Genomic DNA, 14,502 nt, shown 5'->3' on the forward strand with positions numbered 1-14,502 from the left:
ACGAATAAATAAGTTAAATCAAATTTCTCATATAGCATTGACTTCGTCTTATGGAATATAAAATACCTTCCTACAGAAAACAGTGAGAATTGCCAGGACCTAACCCAGATCCTGTGCAATGCACTAAGAGAAACCTTGAGTATCGGTGATAGATGAACCTCTTTTCAGTCCTACAAGAAAAGAGGAACAATCACTAGAGCATGTTTCTCTAGGGCAGAATTTCAGTATTGTCTCTGTACCACTGAGCTTTGCAAAACATCAAAACACACAGTCTTCAGCAAATCACTCTTAAAAAATCTAGAGGTAAAGAAATGGAATGACTAGAATTTGTAGATTACCTTTGTAGCTCTGACTCTAGAAAACAGCAATGATAGGAGATATCTGATGCCATATATGTAAACCCAAAAGGGTGTAGATACTCAGTTAAGGCAGAACAGGTGTGCCGGTTTGAAATTATTTTGTACCCGAGAAGCCATGTTTTATTCTGATCTGATCTTGTGGGGTCAGACCTGTTGTTTAGAGAGGGAAATTTTGATTAGATTATTTCCGTGGAGATTGGCCCACTCAATTGTGGATGTGACCTTTAGATTGGATTACTTTCCATGGAGATATGGCACACCCAATTGTGGGTGTGGCCTTTTGATTAGATAGAGATGTCGATCTGCCCATTCATGATGGGTCTTGATTAGTTTGCTTGAGTCCTTTAAAAGGGGAAACATTTTGGAGGAAGGTTATATGCTTGGAGGGCGGACAGAGAGAGCATATGCACATAAGACCCAAAGGTTTGGAGATGCAAAAAGAAAATGCCCAGGGGAAGCTATTTGAAACCAGAAGCCAAAGACTTCAGGAGATGCCAGCCCTGTGCCTTCCCAGCTGACAGAGAAGTTCTGGACCCATCAAACTTTCTTTAGTTAAGGTATCTTTCCCTGGATGCCTTAGTTTGGACATTTTTCTGGCCTTAGAGCTGTGAACTTGCAACTTAATAAATTCCCTTTTTAAAAGCCATGCCATTTCTGGTATATTGCATTCTGGCAGTTTTAGCAAACCAATAAAACAGGGAAGAATATATCTGATAACTCACCCTAGTTGAATTATTTATAGTCTCAAGTAGGAAATGTTCATTAATAAATGAGAGGATTCAGACAGAGGAAACTCCTGAAATTTTGCCTAAATACCTCAAATATTCCTAAGGAATACCACAGACGACTGTCAGAGATGAACTGACAAATGGAATATAATAAGCTGAGATATTATGCCCTTGTCAGCCAGCATATGGAGCATATTACTGATCCTCAGCAAATCATTACTGATCCTCAGAAAAATGTATTGTGACTGGGTCTAAAACCTGACTGGAATTTTCCATAGATGTGTGATATTGGAGTTGGGTTTGCAGCCGCACTTGCCAAATCACCTTTGCAGAGCACACTAGGTTGCAGGCAGAAGAGCAAAAGTTGTTCTTTCTCAAGCAGAAAAGGATTTTGGAAGTGTGAAGTTATCTCCCCAAAAGGATGAGAATAGCAGATTATTCAATAGTGATTAATAAGAGTAACTGTGACCCTTTGGCTAATTTCCATCTTGAAGCTGGTCTGTAAGTTCTCAGATGCTGGATGATCAGTTGCAATACCTCTAAATAGGTGTTTAATCAGGTCTAGAGAGGATGAATACAGGTCTAGGCATATAGCATCTAGTGTCAGTTTTTCCTCTGCCCTCCAGGATGGCTTTAGACAAGTCCCTGACTCTTCTGTGTATATAGTTCGTTTTTTTTTTTAACATTTTTTGTTTTGAAATATAGCATATTTACAAAAAAGCAATACTGTTCAAAGTACATTGTAACAAGTAGTTACAGAGCAGATTTCAGTGTTTGATATGGGTTACAGTACAACAATTTCAGGTTTTTCCTTCCATTATATCAATATAATGATTAAGCAGCCACACTCATTTGTTAAATCCTAACTTCTCTGTTTATAACTCTTCCTTCTCCTTTGATTCTTCCCCAAACTTGAGGGATATTTGGTTATGCCCGTTATAACATTTTTCCTGTTGAAAGGGGTGTTGACAATATGGGGTAGAGGGATGGAATCAGTTGATGTTCTTCAAGAGAGACACTGGCACCTCTGGGTTTCAGGACTTATCTGGCCTAGGAACCATCTGGAGGTTTTAGGTTTCTGAAAAGTAACTTAGTGTGTGTAACTTTTGTAGGATCTCAGATAGAGCCCCAGGTGTTCTTTAGGCTTAACAACAATGATGTTGGTTGGGGTTTTGTGCCACTTCTTTTTAAGCCGTGTTTAGGGAAGTGATTTAAGTTAACAAGACTCTGAACTCAAGGAATACGGGAGAAATTAGAAAATGAATGATACTGGAACTGGGGAGGATTTAAGTCCAGACATTTGTGGTGATGAAAACTAAATGTGAAGACAAGAATGTAGTTGGAATATTAACTTGGGGTAGCACCTGAATCCTTTAAGAAATGATTTCTAAGAACACCATTCTAGTGTTCACATTTCTAGTTCCATTCCATTAATTCCGTATTGTCTACACCCCTTTCCAACATGAAAAAGTTAGAATGGGCATAGCCCAAATATCCCTAAAGATTGGGAGAAGACACAAAGGAGAAGGAGAAGTTATAACAGAGAAGCTAGGATTTAACAAATGGTTATGACAGCTGAATCATTATATTGACATTTCTTTTAGTCTCCAGTGTCTTGGAGCAACTAGAAGGAAAAATCTGAAATTGTGGAACTGTAACCCATACAAAACTCTGAAATCTGTTCTGTAACCACTTGTTATGATGTACTTCAAAATGTATTGCTTTTTTTGTAAATAGATTTCACACACGCAAAAAATGTTATAAGAAAAAAAAGGTAGCCCAGCAAAATGGTACAAGTCCTGGCATTTAGTTTCAAATCTTAGTTTTGCCACCTAATAAGTGTGTGACATTGAGTAATTTACTTAACTTCTCTGGGCCTCAATTTCTTGATTTAAAAAAGTGGCAAGTAAGAATAATATCTGCCTCTATATTTTAAAATTTCTTTTATGTTTATGTATTTGTTAGTTATTATGAGAATTAAATGAATTAGAATTTGTTAAGCACTTAGAATAGTGCTTGTCATAAAATAAACTACAAATGTTTAATAATAATGAGAATTCCTAGAATATCACTTACTCAATTTTGTCATAATTTTATTGTCCATCAAACTTAGGCTCATGAATATATTAACATTTTCAAGGCCCACAATTTCCCCAAATTTATGATAATATTTGCAAAATCAATAAAATTTCAGAAACATTTCAGAAAATCAGTAAAATTTATCCAGAAGAAAATTTTTGAGTGACTCTGTCTATGTATGTGGCTAAATTAGATATTTCCCCATGGTCAGTGTTTCCAAATTCCTATACACCAGTGTGAGCTGGTCCAATGCCAAGTTGTAGAAACTGAGTTGGTGTTTTGAACTCTTTTACCTCAACACCCCTGTTCCCACTTTTTCATTCATTAACTTTCATTTTCTCTCCTTTTAGGGAAACCTACTTCCAAGAAAGTCTCTTACAGCAGTCACTAGTAACTTAATGTGAATTAAAAATAATACTTTACCTAAGAGAGGCAGTAAGGTGTAGAAATTGTTTTATTTATTTTTTTCACCCTCATGGTCAAATTCAGGATCTGAAACAAGGGTCTAACACTTAGCAACTATTTGATTCTATGAGTTTCAGTTTCCTATCCAGCAAGTGTAATCAAGGACATCACCTCTGTCCTAGGGTTGCTGTGGGAACCATTCCTAGTTCTGTCTTTGGTAAAGTAGGAATTGCTGTTCAGGAAGCTCTCATAACATCACCCTGGGTATTAGCAGTGATTGGTTCAGGAAGGGCCTGGATGGGCTCATCTGAGTCTAGGGCAATTTCAGGATCTATAAAATGAAAATATATAGGGAAAAAAGACATGGACCTACTGAGGGTGAAATCCTCAAACATGCCAGAAGCCACCTTCTAATTCATGACAAATCAATGTTTGTAACTAACCAAGGTATTATAGACCCAAATTCTATATAGAATTTGTAATCTTATGAGATAAATGGAGACTGCTAATGTCTTAAAGTCTAGACCAGTGTTTGGTACAACGTAGAATATGAACCATCTGCATATGTTCTGTGGCGTTCAGATTCCTGGCTCCACTGCAAACCTGGAAATGAGGGTAAAGTGGCTAGAAATCTGCATTTTTCATAATTAATGATTCTTTGCCCACTGAAATCTGAGAATTTTTTGCCCAGCCTGAAAGTAGAATGAGTAGTCCCTTTGTCCTTCTTTGTTCTTCTAGGACCATATCCTAACTTTGCTCTTCTAGTTTCCACTGGAAGGGGAGGGACAAAGAAGAGAGAATGTTTTTTTCAGATGTGAACTGATGATCAATAGGTTGATCGGTCTATTAGTTGGAGCATAGCAACATGTTTAGAGAGCAATCAGTACACACTAGAGCAGAAGCATCAAATGTTCTGGAAAAGAAAGGGACCCAAGTAAATGATAATGGGAAAATGCCATCTTTAAGATGAATAGATCAAAGAGAAAAATAGGAAAGCAATAAAAAAGTTAGGAAAGCAAAGAAATCTATATAAGAGAATAGTGGTTCAGATAATAAACAATTTTAATATAGCATGATTTTAGATAATTGATATTAAGGATGTTCTAATTCTTACTACCAAAAGTAGTGGAACTAAACTTGCAGAAAAGAAAATACAATCTGATCACACTTTGTTCCTCAGGACTGAGAAATCATTATACAGTAAATAGAATTTGTTGGTTTTCAAGCTTTAGGATCAATATATTGATAAAGCATAATTGCAGATCAAAATATGTTACCCATACAGGCAAATGAAAGTAAACATGTTATTGACAGAAGGTTAATTCAATAATGAGAAAGGCAGAGGAACCATGGGGCATAATCAGTCTCATTCATAGGGAAAATCCCAAGATTAGGGTGAAAGTTGATAAAATAAGAAAATAATAGCTAAATATAACTTGAGAGGGCCTGTGTAATGGACACTAAAGGCTGTAAATAAATTGTTCCATTTAATCATCATGACTGATTGGTGTTATTAGTTTCCCTTGTTGTCAGATGAAGAAACCGAGGCATAGGAAGATTGAGGGAATTACTCAGGGTTACAGAGCTAATAATGTGAAAAATTAGGACCTCAACCCAGGGAATCATTCTCCAGAACCAGTGCTAGTGCTTCCTAACACATAAAGGTAACAAAGTTAATTACAGCTATAAAATAGAAGCAGAAAATTAATGAAATATATTGTGTTGTATTGGAAAAGAAGGTGTGGGCAGAGTGAAAGATTATCCTCCTTCCTTATGTTAGAGAAGTAAGAAGTATTGCCTAAAATGGCTGTATCATGACAGAGCAAGGATAGGCCTAACATTTAGAAATATGTGGGTATCATCAAATTAGCTAAAAACTGCCTCTAGAGAGGGGAAAAGGGTGGGAAATTTGGATTTAGTAGTATTTGAGTTATCAGGTTCATGTGCTCTGTTTTCATAAAAAGAATATATTTGAAACTGTGTAACAGCATCAAAATATAAAATTCAAAATTATTTTAAATCTCACAGATTTGTTAAATGTTTCCCTTATTGGGATCATTATTTTTAGCTTGAAGTCCTTTTTCAAAAAAGTCAAAAAGTATGAATTTTTAATATTCGTCTGCGTAATATTGTCTGGCATGGTAGGGAGAGGGTGCAGGCCTATTAGAATCAAACTGGATTTCAGCCTTGCTTCTGAGAGGCAGTTCTGACTATAAAGGGCAGGTGATTCTCTGCAGCCAGGCAGCAGGAGCTTTGATCCTCTGAAACTGTAATAAACAATTTTGAGGAAAGGAATCAAGTGGCAGGGTGCCTGGAGGAGTTGGGCAGCCTCTATGCCATGGTTTTCTTTGCTTTTACGAGCCTAATCTCATAAATGTTGCACAGTGCTGTGCATTTTTAGGCTCACTTATATTTTCCCATGTGTTTACTTCATGATGACTTGAGTAAGCACTTTTACAGTCCCTTTAAAATGGGTATCTCCTATTTGAATTGCCTGGGAAAAGCAATCAAAGCACTACAACCTAAGGAAGTCATTCGTTAAGCATACATATCTATCAGTTTCTATCTATCTATCTCTCTGTCTACCCGTCCATCCACCCATCATCTACTTATCTGTCATCTATCTATCTATACATACATATATCCATACTCTATTTACTTGCCTATCTATCTGTCTGTCTGTGTATCTAATCAATTTTTCCATCTACCCACCCATCCATCCATCTATATATCTCTCGTCTATCCATCTCCTTTTTTGTAACAACAATGGCTTATAAGTCTCCTTCTTACATTATTGAATTTTATTCCACAATCCTGTGAAATAGACATGGAGGGGCTTTGTACCCCGGTAAAGCACTGAAGACATGCAGACCTTTGCTGTACAAGCCAACTGTTTGTTATTACACAGTCAGTAAATGATGGGGCAGAGAATTAAACTCACATCTTCTCAGTTCTCCTCTGCCCCGTTCTCCCATTTGCTGATTCTACTCTGGCTCCCTGAGGACACCAGGTGCCAGATTCCATCCTGTGGGCCTCACCTGTGCTTATTCCCAACATCTGGAATTCCCACCCTCTGAAATGCTCTTCCCTCAGGTGTTTGACTTGAATACCTCTTTATAGACTTTGCTCATATGTTACCCTCCTACTGAGGCTTAACCTGTCCACCCTCCAAATTGAAACCCATGTTCCTCTCTACCCCCAATCTCAATTCCCATGCTATTACCTAGAATAGTCCTTAGCACAACCAAGATACTCAGTAAATTTGAAATTGATGAGTGAATGAACTGCCTTCTCAATATTACCTGGAACTTCTAGAGGCATACCACACTATTTATTAAAAGTTCTACTTATATTTTGCCCACCCTACTCATATACATTTATCCAACTAGATGGCTAGAACACACCTGGTCATGTTGCGGTAATCTAATTCATTTCCTTCTTCTCTTACCTGCTTATCCTGTCAGCTTCTGTAGTCCAGGAGATTATTGGCTCTTCTCTGCTTGGGTCATTGCCATGTTTCCCATAAGCTTCATTGTCTCTATTCTGGCACCCATTAATTCATATTTCTCACAACCAAAAGGATATTTCTAAAATCAACATATTGTCACTTTTTTACTTAGAATCTTTACATGACATCCCTTACTTTCAGGAAAATGGATAAATGCCGTGGTAATATTTGCCCTGATCTGCCACTGCCATTCCCTGAAGCTACATTTCCTGGCTTTGGTTTCACATTCCAACCACATGTGACCACCTGAAAGTGTCCCACTTGCTTGTGATCTCTCTTCTTTACCTGCCTTTTAACAGGCTTTTGCTTTGACCTGGAAATAGACCTTCCACACCTGGCTCCTCCCTCTTCCTTCTTTGAAGCACAGCTCTTGTTTCACCTAACCAGTAGTGGTAAGTCCTTACTACTTGCTATTATTTTAGTGTTCACACCTACAGTGGTATGTTTGGGGTCTATTCACCTCTCTCCTCCACTACGTTGTAAATTTCTCTGGGGCAGGAGATGTCTGTTAAATCTCTATCCTAGTTCCTAGCACAGAGCCTTAGGGTAGAGTCAACATTGAATACTTAATAAATTTTGTAAACAGCTGAGGGAAATGATTACATTTTCCTCTTCTCCCATCTAAAGATGGTTCTCCTGGGTTGTGAAGTGCCTTAGAAAAGAAGGTAATTTTGTCAATTAAGTTTAGTAGAGAACCAATAATACTCTAGGGTCAGTCAGATCTGGATGTAATTTTAACTCTTGTGATTTGATATTTTAGTGGTGTAGACTAGAGGCAGACTGGATATTAAAGAGCATTTTTTTTTCTGACATTTTAAGGAAGAATGCTGACTTCTAAGTAATAAATTATAATGGTTACTTAACATTTTTAGCAACTACAGAGCACACCTGAGCTCTTGTTTCCTTTGATCCTCCAGGCCCCAACATGTGGATACCAAGCCCATCCGTTCTGAATGAGGGATGAATGTGTGGGGATGATTAGTCTAATGCTAAATTAAAGGAAAAGATACAAAAAAACGCACTTAAACATTTTTAAAGACTAAAATTAGAAAGTGTGATTTCTTGACATGCAGTAGGGATGATTGGCTCTATAGTGAGCTCAGAGACATGGGAGAGAAGCTCAAAGGAAAGAGGAAAGGGTGGGTCACCCTGTTTCTCTCTTCTCTGGACCTCACTTCCTCCTGGGTTGCCATCCCTAATGCTCAAATCACAAGTTAGTACAAGCAGTTGTAAAGTATGGCTACTTCCATATCCTCTTTGTTGGCCACAGAAAACTTTAGCTATGTCTGGCTCAACATAACACTACTCCTTTAGGTCAATTTTTTCCTCCATAGTTGACACAAAGAACAAAGACACATGAGGAGAAGCAAACTAGCAAGAACACATTTATATATTAAATATATAGAGAGATATATACATAATGTGGGGAAGATAGATAACGGCCCATTCCTATAAAAAGGATATGGGAAAAAGAAACATTTGTAGGCAGCAAGTGGGTATCCCACCAGTTCCAAAGCAACAGAAAAAGGCCCAGAGTTTGGGTCTGCGGTGTGAAGACTTAAGCCTTGTATGGTACACTTGATGATATGTGCAGATCTCCCTTCTAGTCTCTACTGTGGAACTTCTGAATTCTGCTGCATTAAATTCTGACCAATCTCCATCACACACGTGCACACACACACACACACACACACATACCCATTAAGGTGTTGGTCCACTGAGAGTGAACAGGTTGAGTTTGACATCACTAAAAGGAAAGCTTCTTTCCAGAAGTGCAAAATCCATTCATGAGGATACCAAATACATGCTGTTTCTAAAGTAAGCCTTTGTTCCTAACCTGCTGAGATGCTATATCCTGTGCTAAAAGAAATGTCTCCTTTGAGCCCTGGGTAGGTGATGGGGCTACCCCAAGGCAAGGCTGCTTCTTGGCTTGCTCATGCCAGATTCAGAGTTGCTTCCACCAAAGGCAGCAGCAAAGGAGCCCCCAAGTGCAGCTGTGCTGCTGTCGCCTCTGACTATACCAGCTGTACTTTGGCAAGTTGGGCCCCAGGTCCCTTATTGGAAAGAGGGAACACAAGGGCCTTCAGGGACACGTGTGGTGCTATCTGTTCCCACTGAACCACTTATATTTTGGCAAGGTGGGCCCCAGGTCCCCTTATAGAAAGAGGGAACAAAGGAACCCCTGAGCACAAGTGTGCTGCTATCCCTTCCCACTGCACAAATGTGCTTCGGCCAAGTGGGCTTCATGTTCCCTTATGGAAGACAGGTACACCAGTGGGCCCAAGAACAGGTCAGGTGCTGTCTCCTCCTAGTGTACCACCTGTACATTGGCCAGGAGGGCCCAGGTCCCCTGATAGAAAGAGGGAACACAAGGGACCTCAAGCCCAGGTGTGGTGATGTCTACTCCCACTGTGCCACCTGTACTTTGGCCAGGTGGACCCCAGGACCTTGATGGAAAGAGGAAACACAGGGGACCCTAAGCCCACGTGTGTTGCTGTCTCCTCCTATTGTACCACCTGTACTTGGGCCAGGTGGGTCCCAGGTCCCCTGATGGAAAGAGGGAATACATGGGCCCCCAATAACAGGTATGGTACTGTTGCCTCCTATTATACTACCTGTTTCATGGACAGGTAGACCCAAGGTTCTCTGCATGAAGGTGGATCCAGACATACCTTTCCACGTAGGCATGGTGCTGGTCCCTCTATTACAATAGGTACACTCTGGCTAGTTGGTGTCTACAGAACAGAAGTGGTGCTTGGTATTCCACTTGGCGCTTTCCCAAAGTCAAGAACTCCAGAAATGGAGCTAGATCCCGGGGCAGGTACACTGACCCCACAGCTTCTATTTCCTGTCAGTACTGCAGGTCCAATAAAGGTAAGTGGTTCTGGATTGGTCTTTGCACACAGTGAGCCACTATTCCCAGTGTTGGGCATCCTCATGGCAGTTGCAAAGCCAGAAGTCATGTTTGTGTCAGTGGAGGCATATTGTTCCCAAGGTCCCTCTCAGTGCTGACAGGATTCCAAAGCTGGAACTTGGGGATGTCAGTCCTGCAAACATTGGTTGTGTAATGCTGCCACTGGGTGACTGGACAGCAGGAGAGCTTAAGCTTGCAGCTTGTGCTGGCACTGCCAGATTTGCCAGAGAGTAAGAAAGGCCAAAGCTAGTGGCTCCCAGTTGCTGTCCAATGGAAACCCCAAACGTGGGCTGAGGATTCGCTCCTGGGTAAAACAGTAAGTTGTAAGTTGCAGCTGAGTTATTGACTGACTGTACAGGCAAGCCAATGGAGACTTGGCTTGAGAAAGTGCTGACTTTCTGTGGTGTGTTTTCAGAACCAGGAAGTGCATTGTGAATAGGAAGATGTTCTCCTGGGAGAGAGCAGGAGACTGGAGATAGATGACAGCCTTCAAAGGGGGTGTGGTATCCATATACTCAGATCAGACACAGGCTTGGACACTGAATCTGCAAAAATACTGCCAGCTGGAGGGCAGGTAGCCATAGATGCAGTGATGGGAAAGCCAGTGAAGACAGGAGCACTGGGAAAAGTGACTCCCTGCTGTTCTCCTTGAGGAGTCCCAAATGTGGGCTGAGGGTTTGTTCTTGTGCCAACAGGAAGGTTGAAAATTGGGTGGGTACACTGCCCATAAATTCATGTGGGCTGATGGAGCCAGGGGCCTTTGCAGATGGTGTCCAGTCCATACTATGATGAGCATGGGGAAATTGAGGGGAACCCCAATTTAGAGTTGGGTCTGGGGGAGACCTGAAAATGACAGCCAGGTAAGGGGACTGGTGTCCCTACTGGTTTCACTAGGATCTGAGTCAGGCTGGGAGGCCCACTGTGGAAATGTGGTGGCTTTGATGGTGGAAGTGGCCAGGGTAGTAATGATGGGCTGGCTGGTGAAGCCAGGGTGTTGGGGCAAGCGATTATGGGAGGGGTTGGTAAGAATGAAGGAAGGGGATCTATACACATAGGCATGGGTGATTCATTTCTGAGGGTGGTATGATTGAAGAAGAGGGTTAAAGTGTTAGGAGGTGTAGGGAGGTCAACAATTAAAGATGTTGCAACTGTAAGTGAATGTGAAGGGCCACCATTCTGAGTAAGGGGAACCTCGAGGAGAGGATTGAATCTAAAGGGAGAAAGATTGTGTAGGAACAGCCAGAGGAGAGTTAGGAATTGATATTTAATCATTACTAGTTGGTGTGGTGGGAGGTACAGGACTAGACAGGATTATGGACCTGGTCTGGGGGTCAGTCAAGTCAGCAACTGCTGTTGAGATTATAATCGGAAACAAAAGGGTGAAGACAGCTTGGGTCAGGGTGTCTACCATCCAGGCAGTGAAAAAAGGAGCAGGCTCAGCAACACTGCTCTCTGACGTGGCCTCACTTTCATCCTCCTCCAAGATATTATGATCCTGTTCGGCTCAGCATTCTTCTCCACATCTGTATCTTTGGTGGTGGCTACCCAAGGATGCTTCCGAGGTGGGGGCAGCTCACCTCTACCCCATGACAATGGCAGTGACATCAGAAGTTTCCTTTTATAGTGTCTACATCTGGCAGGTGTGGGAGAAGGAGAGTTCCTTGACGGAATAGTTGCACAATTTTCCCCCAATGTCTCCTTCCCTGGCTGTAAACCTGGAAAACTGAGCTGATGGCCTCCATCCAGCACTTCCTCTGGCAACCTCTCCAGTAGCGGGGGCAGGATGAGACTGGCCAGAAAAACCTATTGTATCTGGATCACATCTTCCAAGAGGTAGGACACTACCAGCTGGCCTGGGTGAGCTCGTGATGGCACAGTCATTGACAAATGAGCTCACAGTAAACTCCTGGCCATCTGACACAAGCCATCTTCTGAGGGCTGGGAAGGAAAGTTTTCCTTTAGATGCCCAGAGCTACACTGAAAGCAAGTGACCACTCCATCCCTCTCCACGGGCTTGGTTGTTGTTATATCTCACTATTATGGTGTCCCCTTCTCTGATCTTGCTGCTCTCTGGTTTCTGTGTGATCCTCCTCCTCTTTGGCTAACCCTTTGTTGCTGTCTTCTGGACTCCTCAGTTCGTTCTTCTTTAGGCAAGAATGCAGCAGGTGGCTGGATGGTACTGGCCTACTGCGAATGACAGCCTGTGCAGGTGGCAAACAGGTAAGAGTCCATTTGTGCCCTGGGGAAGGAATCTTTATCATTCTAGAAGAGGGGCTGAACATCTTGGAGTTTTGAGGAGGCAACACCAGCTTCTTCCAAGGATCCCATCTGGACACAGAAGGAAGTACCCCTTTAGAAGAGCATTGAGTCAGCTGGATCAGATATTTCCTCTTCCGGGTGATGTAAATCCGAGACTGTAAATTCCTGCATCTGGGTTGAAGAGTCTGTGCACAGGGCTGGGGAGGGACGCAGGGGCAGCAGGATATACCCGACCTACCAGGGGAACACAGCGGGAGGGATGAGCAGGTGGGTGACCACTGGGCCCAGAGCAATGGCTTCGGGGCAGGAGGTGTAGCTTGCTCAGTACATTACCCATGAAGAGCAATTTGTGCCCTTTTCAGTCAGGGGAGTGAAGTATGAAACCAAGAGTGGTTTCCTAGCCCAAGGCTTCTTGACTTCAGACCTCAGCCTCATGGTTCTGCCTCTGAAATTATTTTACTTTCATATTGTCCCTTTTCTGATTAAACTAATTAAGTCCCACCTGGAATTGGTGGAGTCACATCTCCCTCTCACCAAAGCTTAATACCCATAATTTATTGAGTCACATCTCTGTGGAGATAACCTTATCAAGTTCCCAACCTATAGTACTAAATAGCGAATAGAAGAAACTGTTGCTTTCACAAGATTGATTAGGATTAAAACATGCCTTTTCTAAGGTACATAAACCTTTTCAAACTAGCATACTCACCAACAATCCATATCAGCTACCTTGTATAATTCTTGTAGTGTTAGTGTTGGGGCATACCGAGAGGTGTATGGAACTTATTAAATGAAATCCATCCCCAAATAACTTTAAGTAGTCGCCTTGTTTTCAGCCTCTCTCCTCTCTTCTGCCCTTCACTACAAGCAGTGCTCACCATAAAAGTCTGGCTTTCTAACAACTCCTTCATAGGTTAGTCTTTTCTTGATTATTTTATCCATGACTCCTCTATTCCAGTTTTACCTTCTACAAATGCATCACAGTCTTTGTGACTGATTGCTTTCATACTCACATTTTCCAGCTTTTACTGGTCTATTAATTTTATCATTTCTATAATTTTATTTAAATATGGTTTCAGGAAGTACAGAAGAGAAATACATGGCCCTGGTGTTCCATCTTTAAATGGAGGACCTGTGGATCCTGTTCTCATCCTATATTTGCATGGGAGAAAGCCAACAGTGGCAGATTGGTTTATGTACCCTAAGTGGGGCTGGAGGGCCTGTCTTAATCTTACTCCCATTCCTGTTGATGTGAACCCATTGTAAATAGGAACTTTTGAAGATGTTATTTTTACTTAAGGCGTGGCCAATTGAATCAGGATGGATCTTAATCCTTTTACTGGAGGTCTTTTAAAGAGAAAAGTATGGGGTGGAGTTGAAAACTGGAAGTCAGTGGAAATCCAGAAGAGAAAGGGAAAGTCAAGGAACCCAAGTATTGCCAGCCAGCCAGAACACTACCATCAACAGAGGAAGCAAGCCTTCTAGCCTCTGAAACTGTGAGTCAGTACATTTCTGTTGTCTAGCCAATCCATTGTGTGGTATTTGTCATAGCAGCATGGAAACTAAGGCACCAACCTTGGCATTAACAGATGTAACATTCTAGATTGATTTCAACTTCACTTGAGTAATCACTAAGGATTTAGGGTATGGTAACTTGTAATGTGAAAACAAAACCTACCTCAGAGAGTTGATTTGAGAATTAAATTAGATAATTAATATGAGAATATTTTATAAAGCTTAATGCTTTATTAAAATGCTTTTTATTTTCATTACATATTTTATTTCAGCTTCACCTAAGAGCTATGACATTGTTTATGTGAGGAAGTGCCTTTTGGTTATTTCCTAGTAGCCCCACAGAAATGACATTGTTTGTGAAGATTGGGGCTGAGGTCATGGATGTTTTTTTAATCACCTATAATGTCACAGTATTTTATCACCTATAATGTCACAGCCAATTTATTCATGTATTTTATTCATGTATTCTGCCTTCTAGTTTTGTTGAGGAACTATTTCTAGCCATATTCATTATATGAGGTGTTGTAAATATTTTCCAGATCTTAAATATTTTAGGCCTTGCAGGCCATATACAGTCTCTATAGTTTTCCCTCTTCCTTCTCCTTTAACACTTTCAAAATATAAGCACCATTCTTAGCTCACAGGTCTTCTAAGAACACACTGGTGGCCTGATTTTGCCCTCAGGCCATAGTTTTCCAAACCCTGTGCTACATCTTTGTTGAGTAGAAGACACAT

At 41.1% G+C, this 14,502-nt stretch overlaps 1 long non-coding RNA gene across 9 annotated transcripts in view; it reads left to right on the forward strand.

Moving 5' to 3' along the window:
- Positions 1-14,502, forward strand: part of LOC143673679 (uncharacterized) — a 207,466-nt gene that overhangs the window by 160,544 nt on the left and 32,420 nt on the right. For 7 of the 9 annotated variants that reach the window (XR_013170514.1, XR_013170509.1, XR_013170511.1 and 4 more), the window contains 2 exons: positions 7,379-7,471; positions 12,144-13,748. This is a non-coding gene — a long non-coding RNA (uncharacterized LOC143673679). Of the gene's footprint in view, positions 1-7,378; positions 7,472-12,128; positions 13,749-14,502 lie in introns of all 9 variants that reach the window. The other 2 variants (XR_013170510.1, XR_013170516.1) reach the window with 1 other exon arrangement.

Source organism: Tamandua tetradactyla, chromosome 2 (assembly GCF_023851605.1).
Source record: "Tamandua tetradactyla isolate mTamTet1 chromosome 2, mTamTet1.pri, whole genome shotgun sequence".
Taxonomy (NCBI): domain Eukaryota; kingdom Metazoa; phylum Chordata; class Mammalia; order Pilosa; family Myrmecophagidae; genus Tamandua; species Tamandua tetradactyla.